This window comes from Rhinolophus hipposideros, assembly GCF_964194185.1.
Source record: "Rhinolophus hipposideros genome assembly, chromosome: 25".
Lineage (NCBI taxonomy): Eukaryota > Metazoa > Chordata > Mammalia > Chiroptera > Rhinolophidae > Rhinolophus > Rhinolophus hipposideros.
In genome coordinates, this window is record NC_138071.1 from 21,390,491 (window position 1) to 21,406,303 (window position 15,813).

Sequence of the window (15,813 nt, forward strand, 5' to 3'; positions counted from 1 at the left end):
AATCTCCATGTCCATAATGATGTTTAAAACGAGAGGAAAAGGAAGGGAAATACCAGCTAATAAAAAGGAAGGAATGATAGAATTGGAAATCACTATTTTACAGCCCCCAATAAAATAAGTGATTTACGCAAAGATTATCAATGGAACCATTGAAGAAAGCTTGCTAGAGAGTAAGATATTCATATTGGATTAAAGTATCACTGGCAGATGACTTACAAATTACCAAAGGGAAAATTTCCCTTTACCATGGAGAGATCTGGTGGTCATCATCTAAACCAAGCTATCAGACTGAACAGTTATGCTCCTTCTGATGTGACATAGTCTGAAATACACAATACCACCTATGAATTATTCGTGCCCAAAATGATTAACATGAATCTAATTAAGCCTCATCACCTACATTCTAGGTTACAGGAAGTATGGGGATAGAGGAACAAATTAAATTATACCAAGAGAAATCAAAAACACAAATTCACAACATGGAACATACTATAAGACAACAGACCTGTGGCAAAGTTTCTTTCTTTGACCAGAGCTTAGTCTCCTTGAACCCTCTTTTGACTAGGCCTTGACCTTGGTCCCTACCCTATCTTGAGCCTGCCCTGTCCAGGCTTAGCAAAGAATCCTGCCAAATTAGCCCTCCACCCTTAGTATCTGATTACCCTTGATATTTGATCAAGTTCCTCATCTCCTATCCTTGATGTCTAAGCCCTTGACCTATCTTTAGCAAAAATCCCCCTCCACTGATGTCTCCTCTTAGTACTTTTCCATCTAGTGCCCCCCTCATCCTGTTCTTTGGCTATAAACCCCAATTGTCCTATATTTGGAGTTGAGCCCAATCTCTCTTCCCAGTTATAATAATGTTGAATAAAGTCTTTCTTATTGTTTGAGACTAATTTTTTCTTTAACACCTTAACACTTCAAAAAGTCAATGTCATAAAAAAGGTGGATTACCTTAGAATAAAAGAAATTAGAGAAACATAACTATCAAAGGAATATAAGATGATCTTGACTGAATCCTAACCAAAAAAGAAAAAGAAATCTACAAATGATATTTGGAGAACAACTGGATTCTTTTAATTATGGATTGGCTATTATAGAATTATTATTAATTTTCTTAGTTGTGATAATGGTGTTGGTTGTGAGAAAAACGTCCTCACGCCTATGAAATACCTACATTTTGGTAACACCTGTATTTAGAAGTTATATTAGTTTTCTAGAACTGCCATAATAAATTACCACAAACTGGGCAGTCTACAAGAAACGCATCTTCTCTCAACTCTGGAGGCTAGAAATCTGAAATCAAGGTATTAGTAGGGCCGCATTCTGTCTGAAGGCTCTAGAGGAAGGTCTTGCCTTGCTTCTTCCTAGCTTCTGGCAGTCTACAGCATTAACTCGAGTCTCTGTCTCCACAGTCACAGGTTCTTCCCTATGTGTCTCTCTATGACTTCAAATCTCTCCCTCGTTATAAGGACACCGGTTATTGGATGTGGCACCTACCATAATCCAGGACGCTCTCATTTTAACTCGATTACATTTGCAAAATCCCTATTTATAAATAAGGTCACATTCACTGGTACCAGAGGTTAGGACTTCAACCTATCTTTTGGGGAAACATAATTCAACCCACAAGGGTGAAATGTCAGGATGTCTGAAATTTACTTTCCAATGTCTCTGCCAAAAAATTCATAGCTAGAGAGAGGAAAAACAAATGTAGTGAAATGTTAGTAACTGTGGAATCTAACAATAACAATTTATTACTAGATATACATTTCACAATAGGGAAATAAGCGCATATCCAAAGTCAATTTATTTCTACTGAATATCAATAGGATTTTTTGATCCCTCTCTGTGCCACTCTTATCTCACTTATGGATACATGCTTTTTTTTCTTTTTTTAAGTCTCTTTACTCACATTTTAGTGGGGTTTTGGGGGGGTGCCAATCCTTATGCACACGTTCAATCTGTAGTGTTTAGTGGTACGTCCTCAGAACCCATAATTTTCAACCCCCGTTTTATTGAAGTAGGCTTCTTGATGTAAACCTAGTCCCAATTTCAAAATGGAAATCCAGGAGAAATGCATGTATAACTTGAGTCACATAGTTTGAAGACCTCTTTCCAGAAATGCTTTTGGCCTGGGGGGTAAATCTGAATGATCAGTCTGAGTATAATTGTCTGACCGTCATGGGTAGACTGTGTATACACTGCTCAAACCCAAAGCCCCAGCCTTGTTCCTTCTGATGAAACACCAGCGCCCACAAACAGAAGGTTCCCCTTTTCTCACCCTGGAATAAACAGGAAGGCTCTTGGGACTGCGGTGTTAGGACTATAGCCATGCCCCTAATTTCTTCAGCCCTTTTACTAAGAACTGAGTCATTGCAATATCATGCGCAGCCAGCTGTCTCAGCACAAGAAAGGCTTTGCTGTGGTATGAGGTTTTGTGGGCTGAAAACTACATCTAGGTCAGCAAATCAAACTCTGCAGTGTGGTTACTGAGTCCAGCTTCATCTAGCTACAGGGCTGTCTGATTTCACCTTCTGGGCATGGGCTCATCTGATTCTCGGGCTACAAGGCCATTCTGCAAGTGTTGAAGGTACAACACTTCAGGCCTAAACCACTGGATGACACGTGCCTAAACTCAGAATCTCATCTCCACCAGGGCTCCAGGGTATGTGACAGGAGCAGATTACAGTACACCCCTGCAGATACTGAGATTCATGTGTGTATTGAGACAAAGCTGGGAGATGGGGATGTATTTTTTTGTTCCTCAGTTTCACGTACCATTTGTGTTTCTTTCCTGCCATGTTGACCCAAACATGAGCTTTTTTTCTCAGTCCCCTCTTATGGATGTTTTCAAAAATGGTTTGACAACAGATGGTCAACTGGTCTACCTACATAAGGCTTCACAAAGGGCAGCATTTTGATGGGGAGGCGTCACCCTGGTTCAGGAACTAGGTCTCAGATTTGTACTGGATAAAGCCCTCACAGACTACATTGTATTGAAAATTCATAACAACTCAGCAGATATTCATTTGAGGGCCTGCTGCTATCCAGGGCTCCCAAATACAGACATGAAAACCAGGGTTGCTGCCTTCCAGGAGCCCTGTGACTAAGGAAGACCAACATTCTACAGGATGGCTACATTGTTTACTACCTAGCACCTATTCATACTTCTCCTGGTAATAGTACCCCAAGTTCACTCTGGGGAGAACCTCTCCTCCATCCTCAGTCTCTGTACTTTCAATGGAACTGAATTTACCTCTGGCTCTAAAGCTAAGCTATAGACTCAGGCCTGCAGAGATTCAGTGACTGGCTTAGATGTGCATGAAACCTAATCAAAACCTAACCGATAAGATGCATGTTTGCTGATACGGGGCAGGGAGAGGTACTAGACATTTTTTGTGAGGGTTGCTACCGGTAAGTATGATATGAGCTTGGAGTTGCCACAAGCCACAAGATGGAGCCTAAGAATGAGGCCAACGCAGCAAAAGACAGATCTGAATGAAAGAGAAACTGAACTCCTTGGCCAAGGCATTCTTCATGTTCCATATATTCCCAGACTTTTCTGTTAACTGTTTCAATACTGATTTTTATTTGTTTAAGCTAGTTAGATGGCATTGCAATAGCTGTCTTCTCCTTGTGTCTTCATGTAGTGTATTAGTCTACTTGCACTGCCGTAACAAAATACCAGAAACTGGGTGGCTTAAACAACAGGAATTTGTTTTCTCACAGCTCTGAAGGCTGGAAGTCCAGTATCAGGGTGCCAGCCTGGTCAGTTTCTGGTGAGTGCTTTCTTCTGGCTCAGAGGTAGCTGCCTTCACTGTCTCCTCATGTGGCAGAGAGAGTGCTGGAGTCTCTTTCTCCTCTTATGAGGGCACTAATCCCATGTGTGAGGGCTCCATCCTTATGATTTATTTCATCTTATGCTAATTTGCTCACAAAAGCCCCACCTCCTCATCACATTGAGAGATATGTAGTTTCAACATGAGGGACACTCATGACCTCTTTTAAACCTACTTATCTCCCAAAGGCTCCACCTCCAAATATCATCACAAGGGGACATTAGAGCTGCAACCTCCAAACCTTGGTAGAACACAAGCATTTAGTCCATCGCACATCTTTTTTCTCTACCAATTTGCGTCCAAATTTCCTCTTCTTTTAAGGACACACTACCTTAACGACTTCATTTAACCTTAATTACCCCTGCAATTACCTCTCTCCAAAGACAGTCACATTCTGAGGTACTGGGAGTTGGGATTTCAACATAATAATTGGGGTAGTGGGCACAATTTAGTCCAAAACACTACTTTTTGAGCCTCACAGAATGTAGAGATTTTTCTAAGTCTAGCAGTACAGATCCTTCCCATGCCTGAGATATATTCAAGGATTCTCAGATTCTCCAAGTATCCCCTACTCCTGGCAACTCGTTATTACAAAAATGTTTAAACATATAGAAAAGTTTAAAGAATAGCACAATAACCACCCATATGCCCACCATCTAGATTTAATAATTGTTGACATTTTGCCATTTGCTTTATCCATATATGTGTATTTTTTTGCTAAAATTAGTTTGAAAATACATTTTAGAAATCATATTTCACCCCTAAATACTTCAATATGCACCTCCTAAAAATAACCATGAGGCCATTATTATGCCTAAGAGAATTTACAGTGATTTCTTAATCTCATCCAGTATACAGTCCATATTTAGATTTCCCCAATGGTCCCCAAAATTAATTTTATGGCTCTTTTTTGCAGAACCAAAATCCAAATAAGTTTCACAAATTATATTTGGTTGTGTCTTTTATTGCAGAATAGTTTCCCCTGTCTCTCTCTCTTTTTTTTTTTTTTACATTGACATTTTAAGGAAACCAGGTTAGTTGTTTTGTAGAATAACCCACATTCTGGATTTTTCTGATTGTTTCCTTATAGTGCCATTTAACTTCCCTTGTCCCTTTATTTCTTCTGAACTAGGGTTTTTCAACTGGGGTCCCTCATCTGAACCATAGAACATGGAAATATTAAATAACTATTCATATTAACCATTTTAGAATCATAGAGAAGTTAATTCTTTACATACAAAGGATGCTGCAATGGCTAATTTTATCAACTTGACTGGCCCACAGGGTGCTCAGACATTCCATCCAACGTTATTCCAGGTATGTCTGTGAGAGTGTCCCTGGATGAGATTTACATTTGAATGGGTAGACTGACTAAAGTAAACTGTGCCCATAATATGAAGGGGGGAGGTGCTCATCCAATTAATGCAAAGCATGAATAGAACAAACAGCCTGACCCCCCAGCAAGTAAGAGGGAACTCCTGCCTGACTGCCTTGGAGCTGGAATATCGATTTTGTTTTTGCTATTTTCCCTTGCCTTCAGACTTGACATGAAATATCGGCTCTTTCTGGGTCTCGAGCTGACCAGCTTTAGCCTGGAACTTCCACCATCAGTTCTCCTGGGTGTTCAGTTTGCCAACTGCAGATGTTGGGACTTCTCAGCCTCCATAATCACAGGAGCCAGTTCTTTATAATACATATCTTTCTTATAGTGTGTGTGGGGGGGGGTGGGGTGGGGTGGGTGTGTGTATTCCCTATTGGTTCTGTTTCTCTGGAGAACTCAAATTCACATGCCTAAGGTCATTAGGGCTATTTCCCAGAACCCTAGTTGAGCAATTAAGGTGATTAGATTAACCATATGGGGCAAGAACATTTCCCATCATGTGACATCAGGAACCTTGTAATGTGTTGTAGTCCCTCTATTGTTAATGCTAAATTTGGTCACTTAATCACAGATTTTTATCGTATAAAGTTGTTTTTTCCCCTTGTGATTAGCGAGGAACTCTAGGGTGACATTTTGGCACCGTGCAAATGTCCTGTCTCTCAATTAGTCTTCACCTAATGATTTTGGTACCCATTGACAATCCTTGCCTGAATCAATAATTTCATTAGTTGCCCTCCCAACAACTTAAATTTAAGAAAGTTTAACCCTCAAAAGGCTACAGCACATAAATAGCTTAATGTCCAGTAATTAATATATACAGTAGGATGAAGCTGAATCTCTTACTCTTAGAAGGCTTTCTCTTTCCTGGGAATCCTCTAACTTCTCAGTCATTGTTGATTGGGCCTGGTTGTTTGGTTTTCTGGTGAGGTGACTGAAAATTAAATACCAGGAGAACATTAGTTGTGGTGCCTAAAAACAGGATTCCGAACCATTGGTGGGGACAGGTGGAAGGAACGGGAGGTACCAAGGTGAAGTCAAGCAAACTACATGCATCTGAAATTAAGAAAGTACCTGATGCTGAGGTAAAGATCCCAGCAGATATGAGGGACTCAGGGGAGGTGAGATAGAAAAGTCCCATCAGAGAACTAGCAGAATGGTGAGCCTCTGCCTTAATTCTAGAGAAAAATTGTTTGAGGTAGGTCTTCTCTGTTCTCCTAGCACATGCTCGTTGGAGGGGAGAAGGATGGAGGTGGAGACGTACTGTGGGCCAGGTCCACTGAAAGGGGTGGGGAGACCCCATGATGCAGGAGGTGCAGTTCCCAGGTGTGGGACAGGTTGAGCTCACACCCCCATCCATCCAAGCAGAAAGGAGGCTTAAGGTCAGAAGTCATGGAAGGTCAGCAATTCCTGACCAGGGAGGAGAGAACCCATGGAGATGACCACGGAGCTAAGTACTGGTCAGGATAACATACGGCCTTTCTGGAAGGAATTCTGTATGGGTGGGGTACCAGGAAGCTGCAGCTTCTATGTGCAGGCCAGGGAGGAGTGGGCTGGTAAAGGGGCTCCCAGGCGGGGCAGGGACCCCAGAACTCCTGGGCCACCTGTTCCCCACTGCCCACACCGACACGTGGAGCTGCAGGAACCCTGGGAAAGGCATTGGTGAGAACCCAGTCTGCAGAGTCTGGCTCAGTTCTCCACTCCACTTTGCTCTTGCCCCTTTGTTGGGCCATTTTCCTGCCTCTCCCAGTAAGAGCTGTGAGAGCTTCCTGCAGTGATTCCCTATTACCTTAGTGTTTCGGCACCTGGAAGAGATTAGCGTGGTTGGCAAACCTGGAGAGCTCATTGTGTACTTCCTCTTCAATGTGACTTGTAAAAAAAATGTTGAATGAGATCAGTTCCAGCACTTTCCCTAGAGATCCATGTAAAATCTATAGAGAAGTGTTCATTTATCACTACCCTGGGGTTTCCTGTTTTGAAACTGACCTGCTCTTGGCAGACAGTCCACTCTGGTTTCATCACATTGAAAGACCTGAACAGTCTTAACCCTCTCTTTCCCCTCCTCTCTTATCTTGCTCTGTGCCATCTGAGCTTCAGGCATTTGAGCAGGACTCGGGCCTTGGGACCCACAAGGCAGATGTGGTGAAGCCACTTTCTATAGCCCCACTTTGGCCTCTGCATTATTCTTACCCATTTCTTTCCTAGATACCATTTCATGAAAGTTGGGGAACCACCCCCTTCATTTTTGGAGTGCAGAGAAAATGCAGACCCATCTGGACAAAAGTTACTCTGATGTTCTGAGAGGCAGGGCAATCCTCAGTGCGGGATATGGCTTACAAAGCGCGTACAGATCAAGTTCAAAAGCAACCTGGCCGGGCCTGGACGGTTCAGGAAAACAATAAGAAAAATGGTCACAAAACAGGGAAGGTGAATAACGGAGCTCTTTCTATGACTGCCCCTAAAAAGTTGGTCAGGAAGTTTGTTTCCTTCTGCACTGATTGGTCCCAAAGCCCACTTGTGACCTAAGGGCACTTATTGGTCCCAAAGCCCACTTGTGACCAGGCTGCTTCAGGTAATAGGTAGTAATCTCATGCCCCTCTGGTTGCCAACACAGGTACACCTCACTTGAAGGGAGCTTTGTAGCTAAATCCTAATAATAAACGTCAGGACGACAGTTGATACCCAGCGACCGCCCTACCCCCACCCCAGCTTCTCCTGGTTACAGACCTTGCCCCAACCGCAGGCTGTGCACAGGACGCAGGCACTAATCCTGGTGCCTCCTAACTCTGCCCCTGTGCCATGCTACAGAAAGGCCTCCTGTAATTAAAAAGCAGGTATGGTGAACCTGCTGGTTGCCTCCCCCAATATTCATTTTCATCTTATTTCATTTTAAGACTGGGTGCCTTAAACAACAGAAATTTCTTTAACCAGTCCCCTATTGGTTGTTTCCAAACTTTTGCTATTATAAATAATGCTGCAACAAATATGTTTGTGTGTGTGCCTCTATATATATGATTTTGTCCATGCATTTACCTGTGGGATAAATTACTGTTATAAAAGTGGGATTTCTGAGTCAGTGGGCACGTGCACTTGTAATTTTGATGAATTTTGCTTTCCGTAGAGATTGAACCCCTTTGCCCTCCCCACAACAATGTTTGAGACAATCTGTTTTGCTATTGCTTCACGAACACACCAACACAGTGTTATCAAACTTTGACAAACTGATAGGCCAAAAAAAACAACAAAAAGAACTTAGTTGTACTTTAAATTGTCATCTGTATATTGGGTTATATTGACCATCATTTTACATGCTTTTTTAGGGCTATGACCCCAAGTTCAGGGGCCAAGCCTTGGGCACAAGGGCCCTTCCCTTCTCCAGAGTCCACTGAGCCCCATCCCAAGGTGTCAAGATACGGTGCTTCTTCCCAAATGGCAGCTTTCCCATGGTAATGTGTCAAAACCAGAAGAGCATATTTTCTTGTTTTCTAGTTTTAATATTTTTTCTAGTGTTAAAATAACACATGGCCCAAACAAAAAAGAATATATGAAAGAAAATTTAAGTGACCATAATTGCCTGACCCAGAAATAACATTTTTGTATATTTCCTTCCAGTCGATATTTCTAAGCATTTCTTTGCTCTTTCTTTTGAAAACGGTATTTATTTTTAATTTCAATGAAAATACAGGTATACATTTTCATAAAAAAGAGGACAATTCTGCTTTAAAAAGGAAGGAAATTCTGACACATGCCACAACATGGATGAACCTTGAGAATATCACGCTAAGTGAAATAAGCCAATCACAGAAAGACAGATACTATACAATTCCACTGATAGGAGGTTCTTAAAGTGGTCAAGTCATAGAGACAGAAAGTAGAATGGTGGTTGCCAGAGGCTAAGGGAGGAAGAAATGGGGAGTTGTTTAATGGGTATTAGAGTTTCAGATCTGCAAGATGAAAAGGGTTCTGGAGATTGGTTGTACAACAGTGTGAATGTACTTACCACTACTGTACTTTACACTTAAAAATGGTTACAATGATAAATTTATGTTGTGTGTATTTTACCACAATTCAAAAAATCTTTTTAAGAAATAGATTTGCATTTCCCCTCTCTCCCCAAAAAGACAGTACAGATATAGTAAAGTTCCTTACTTGATTATTGTCATCAGTTGGCTAGGTATGTATGCTTCCAGACATACTTATGTGAACATATACAAAATACATTGTTTTATTTTGTGTGGGTGTGATTGTGATTTTAACCTTAATATTGTTGTCCTGGAACCTGTGTTTTTCACTGAACAGTCTATCAAGGAGCTATTACCTAGTCAGTACATAGAGCATGTGTCAGCCACACAGTATAAAAGCCAGACATTGCGGTTTCATTGCTGTACTCCCATTCTCCTTTTATTGGATATTTACAGCATTATCATTTTTTTTCTTTACCTTATAAATAATGCTCCAGGAACATCTTTATGCCTGCTTCCTTGAGCACACATTCAAGTGTTTCTCTGAGGATAAAGATGAAGTTTTACTGCTGGGTTGCCGGGTGTGTACACGTAAAATTTCATTAGATTCTGCCAAGTGACCTTTCCAAAAAGACTGTGCCAATTTATACTTCACTAGCAGTGCTTGAGATTACCCACCCCTTACCAGCACTTAATAATATATATATTTTCTTAGGTATAATCATTTTTCCAATTTATTTTAAGTAAATATAGGTATACTTATACATATATGTGTATGTATGTACATAAGTTTTTAATAAAAAACAGCAGTTGCCTGCCCTAAGCTTTCTCACCAACAAGATCTACTTCTCCTAGGCAGCCACTGGCAACTCTTTGAGCTATTTTCTCTGGTATTTATCTCCATATGTATGTATACTCTGCTTCTGGTGCTATTTCTTGCCTTACTATTTTTAGACATTATGCACTGACTTCAGTGGGTGAGTATAACTCTTCCACATGTACACTCATCATCCCAACATAGTTTTATTACACTTTTTGGATAAACAAATAATCAGGCTTTACATTGTAATGACCATGCAAGGATTACTCACTGTTGAGCTAAGTAAGCATTACTTAGCTTTATTCTTGTGCAGCCCTCTAGTGTTCCTAAAGTTAATGATGGCCTCATTTTTTTTATTCACTTTATTTCTATTACTCACCGTTAGTGTCTAAAAGCCTTAACATCTCTGCCAAAGGCTTTACCGTGATATTTTCCATATGCTCAAGCTCATCGGTTCCATGTTTTCTTCCCAGAGCCTCTCAGGAGTCCCCCTTCCTCCTGCACTGTGAGCTGGCTGGGCTCTCCCCTAATGTCCTGATGTGGTGACTTCTCTTCATAGCCTCCAGGGTTGATAAACTGTTCCATGTTTGGGATATCCCACGTTTCTCTCTCTTTTTACAAAAACTTTACTCCCTCCTCTTCATGAAGCATATTCTCTAATAGTGTCCCAATAAAAGTCACTGGGTAGTGTACTTGGAAAATGTGTGCTTTGGGGGAAAACTATGCAATGTTTAGAGCACATTCTTTCCAGTTATCTGATTTTGATTCTATGGGGGCTCTGTGTTTTTCATTGCCTTTCAGCTATTATATTTTACAACTCTGTAAATTGTAGGTAATTTTGCAATGCAAAATAATTATTATCTATTGATATGCAAATAATCCATGTTACTCTCCCCACTCCATACAAAAAGATAGTTTCATGTCTATAAATTCATTTCAAAATTCCTTTATTCCATAAAAATATGTGCTTCTTTGACTTCTTTTGTAATATTTTACTGGTTCCCTCATTCACGAGTTAAGAAAGATAGTTAATACATGTTCATTTTACATCTGTGTGAGTCATGATTTTACCTTTAAAAAAAATATGACTTAAAGCATAATTCTGTTAAAAGAAGTATATTTTTCAAATCATGAAGTCTGAAAATATCTTTGTTCTACCTTCACACTTGATAGATAGACTGGCTGGGTATAAAATTATAGGTTAAAAATCCAATGCCATTTTGACTCTTGTTTCTTTACATATGACTAGTTTCCAACACTCTCCTACCCTTTCTGGTTTTTTGTTCTTTGGACTTGTTTGTTTGTTTTCCTTTATCCATGGGATTCAGAAATGTCATGATAATATGTCTTGATGAGTATCTTTTGCATTCATCTGTTATGCACTTCAGTGGACTTTCACATCTAGAGACACCTACCCTTCAGGTCTTGAAATATTTTTATATTATTTCTTTGATGATTTTCTCCTCTTACTTGCCTCTTCTTTCTTCCTGGATATGAACTGCCTAGATTGATCTTCTTTTTATTTCTTTTGACCCACCCCCCATTTTTATCACTGTATTAATTTGTTTCCCTGTTGAGGAGTTCTCCATATTTAATTGACCACTTATCTTCTCAATTATTATTTGTTTACTAAATAGAATTTTGATGTAAAACAACTGAATATAAAACAATAATTTGTTAGCATATTGTTACATTTCAAAGCATTCCAACTTTAAACAAGATTTATATATATATATATATATATATATATCACCTAGATAAAATTGGTGCCTTGTATTACTAGCCCCCTACTTCCTGACATTTTATACATAGTCTGGCACCTCTAGTTTCCACCAAATATATCTTTGTTGAATAAATCTTCAACTTATAGATTACTACGAAATCTTAATCTAGTTCTTCTTCCAGAGTTAAATAGTAAATGATCCTCTTTAACTCTTTATTCTGGAAAAATAAAAAATATTTATAGAGTATTTACTATTTGTCCTGTTCAAAGCTCTTTAGGTGTGGTAATTAATTTAATCCTTGTAAAAATCCAATGAGATAGGTACTATTATTATCTGCATTTTGAAGGTATAGAAACTTATCTGAAAGCTTTAGTGGCTGAGCTGAGATTTAGCTCCAAAGACTACATTTTTAACTGCCAGACTAGGTGCCTTTTTAGTTGGCTCAGTTCACATACAATTCGGATCTATTTCTAGTAGCTGTCAGGCATATAATATTGAGAAGAATTCTGGGGCAGCATTTAGGTTCCATGAGGGAAAAAGATCTGCATTGATTGATTAATGATGTCTGCCACAGGTTCAGAAATGGGGAATGGGGTGACTTTTTTCTTTCTTTTTTTTTTTTTTTTTACTCTGCTTAATCATTCCTTGGAGAAAAAGATTATCTTTGGGGTTATATATAGCTCTAGTGTTCTTGAAATTAGGGCATGTTGACATCCAAAGTGTTTAAAGGCTGCTTTGTTTCTTTGCTGTAGCAAGAGAATTCTTTAACTGCCCACTCATAATTTATCTGAGAGCAGCACTAGTAATTAGGCATCTGAGTACTCCTCTTTTTCCCTCACTTCTTCCTTTTCCTGTGGCAGAAATGGAAAGCCAGAAAAATAATCACATTGCATCATGATACCAGTGGGCCATATAAAAATCCCCGTGATGTTATTTTTCCCATCATTGGTTTCCTCGGCAGCCAGCATGTCAACCATTCCAAATACCCCTCCCATTAGATCGTTAGAAATGACCATATGATTGGTCTCTTTACTGACCTTTCTACATCCCAAACAGCTTTACAACTTGGCTTCAGCTGCAAGGCAGCCCAACTTTTAAGGGAATTATATCCTTTCCCCAGAATATCTGTTAAACAGAACGTAACAGTTTTAAGAGAGGCATAAAGTGATTTTTCTCCCATCTTACTTTTCAGAGTGCACTTTTATTCTACATTCAACACCAGCGTCTAGTTGTTTAGGATAGTTCTATTGTATAATATTCACTGTCTCATCCTTTAAAAAAATTTTTTTTAGCTAAAATAATATACATTTATTGAGAATTCCTGGGATGGCTGTTACTTCCTCTAACTACAAGGCAGGGAACCAAATAGAAACAAAAAAATCACTGAGAAATCACAAGGTCCTGATCCCTCTGGCCGAGAAAAGGGAAGAGGGAAGTTGTTCTGCACATCAGTTTTTATGAAGCCACCAGGGTTTTGAAGGAGGCCTGTCGAGAGGAAGTCCCATGACATGAGGGGTGGGTGGGGGCACTTCTGTCCCACCACGGACTGCTCTGTCTACATCAGTTTCTCGAGGGAGCTCCTTGGGGGCCCTTGATGAGGCCTTGCTCCTGGGAGCTCCACAGGGTCATCAACAGAGAGCCAGGTGTGGCCCAGGGTAGGAATAAGCATCTTGGAGATGGTGGAGCTGCTCAGAACGTTTCCATTTGAGGCAGCAGGGCTCTTGCTTAGCTCTTTCCAATCCATCTCACGTCAGACAGAAAGAAGCCCTCGTGCTGCCTGAGGATTCCATGGTTCTTGGCTTTTCCCACTGGCCACTTGTGACTCAGACTCTCAGGTCTGCTGTGTCACCCTCCTCGTGGGTTTATACATTATCTTTGAAATCCCTTTGTTGTCGTTTTAGTAGGGTTTCCTTAGGGAAAAGATGCATGCATTTAATCCACCATCTTCACCCGGAAACTTTTCTCTTGGTCTTACTTTTCTACTGAGCTGTTTTCGGATTCCTTTATTCACTCACTCACCAAATATTCCCAGAGCTCCCAATGTCTGCAAGGTGGAGTTGTTAGGAGGAACGAGCCAAACAGCCTTTACAGAGCTGACCATAGTGGGGGAGACCCACAAGGAAACAGGCCGTTACAACACAGCGGTGTTGCTTAAAAAGCTGGTTCCCGGACCACCTATGCAAGAATCTCCCTGATGTTTGTCCAAAATGCTGATCCTTAAAAGTTGAGCAGGAGTAAGCCAGGGGAAGGGGTCAATGGGGCAGGGGTTTGGGGGGAGAGTCGCAGCAAGGATAAAGTCTTAAGGGGAAGTAGGAGCCATGGCTGGGGGAAGCTTCCAGGAACAGTGTAAGCGGGGCTTCATTGGCTAAGGACTGAGAGGGAGGACGGCAACTTTTGTGTGCTGAGCGCAGGTAGGAGACCCCAAGGGGGTGACAGGTGACCCAGCCCCAGGAGCAGGAGGAGGACGGTGTATGCACTGGCGGCTATCATAAAGGTTTCCAAAAGTCCAGGCTTTCAAAAGTAACGCAGAAACCAATCCTGTATGATTCCACTTACATGAGGTGGTCAAATTCACAGAAACAGAAACTAGAACCGAGGTTGCCAGGGGCTGGGGGGGGGGGAGGGAAAAGCAGTTCTTTCACAGCTAGAGAGTTTCAGTTTTGCAAGATGCAAAAGTTCTGGAGTTTGGCTGGGCAACAATATGAATGTACTTAACACTACTGAACACTTAGAAACGGTTAAGATGGCAGACTTTGTGATGCTTTTCTTTTTCTTTTTCACCACAGTAAAAATTTATTTTTAAAAAGTAACATGGAAACCAGAGACTGTTTCCAACCTTCAAACGTTCCTGATTCTTTACCCTTTTGTGCTCAGGCTGACTCACTAGACCAGCGTTCCCTAAAAGGAGACAGAGCTACAATGTCTACTCATCAGCACTAAAGCACCAGAGACTTTGCAGCCCTCCACTGCTCCAGAAGCACCCCCAATTACGGCATGCTGGTAGACAGCAATCTGAAGAAAATCTCAAGCCAGGTCTCTTAGCCTCCTCCAATCACATTGTACCCTGCCACCCAGTGCCTTTTATAAAGAAATTCTGCCACTCCCTAGCTAGTCAACCAAAGCTCCTACTGTGCGCCCACTCTGAAGCTCGCCAATTGCTAAGACTTTGTCTCCAAAGGTAGCAATGCCCATTTCAGGCCTACTGGTCCAGCCCCGAGAAGTTCAAATGGACTCTTGCTACATTTTATCACCATGTGGACTTCACACATGGGCTCTCTGAGTAGGCCCAGGTCAGGGGCATGATGGGTTATCAGGATAGTGGAGCCAACCAGAAGGGAAAATAACCCGAGAAGTCCAATGAACATGGGGCCTCAAGGTGGGGTCCAGCTGCCCAGCTTGCTTCTGGAGAGCCGCACAGAAAGGCCTGGAGCTTCGTCCAAGGAGTCACAGACTCTCCTACAGTAAAATAATTAGAGCCAACACTTGACTCCCTCCGTGTGTCGGGCTCCCTTCGAAGCCCTTTGTATGAGCCAACTCAGTGGCCTCACAGGGCACCTGTGAGGTCAGTGCCTCTTGGCCTCCTCTACTGGGAGAATGAAGACTATCTCAGCAACCAGGCTGCTGACATTCCAGAAAATGCAGACATCGCTCTGAAGGGATGTGCAGGTACCCTGGGGGGGCCCAGAGGCACCCCGCGGAGGGACTTCAATGACATCCATGCAAAACTCAGTCTCCTTAAAGAGGCCGCAGGCTGACAAATGGCGTGAAAATAGGAAGGAACTGGCTAAGGTTTGCACTATCTGTTGCTATGTTTAACACTATCGAGGGTTCTACCCTCGCTTCCGTTAAAAGACGAGGTCTGCGTGCTCACTTCCTCCTCACAGTTGTCATTCAGGAAGATGGGCCTCTTAAAATTTCTTGGGCAAGAAATACATCATTAGTGTTTGAATGAGGCCAGCCATTGCCTGTTCAATATTTCAAAACCAGAAAAATGTGTTAATTCTTAAAAGAAAAGGCATTGAACTTTTATCAAATTCAGGTGGCTACTTTGATCCCGCAGCGACCACAGTTAAAAATGAGGATACCA

The 15,813-nt window shown here is 41.3% G+C and overlaps 1 long non-coding RNA gene across 1 annotated transcript in view; it reads right to left on the minus strand.

The window, feature by feature from the left end:
- Positions 1-15,813, minus strand: part of LOC308492915 — a 51,541-nt gene that overhangs the window by 7,103 nt on the left and 28,625 nt on the right. Inside the window, exon 4 of the long non-coding RNA XR_013992588.1 lies at positions 6,067-6,154. This is a non-coding gene — a long non-coding RNA (uncharacterized lncRNA). The remainder of the gene's footprint in view (positions 1-6,066; positions 6,155-15,813) is intronic.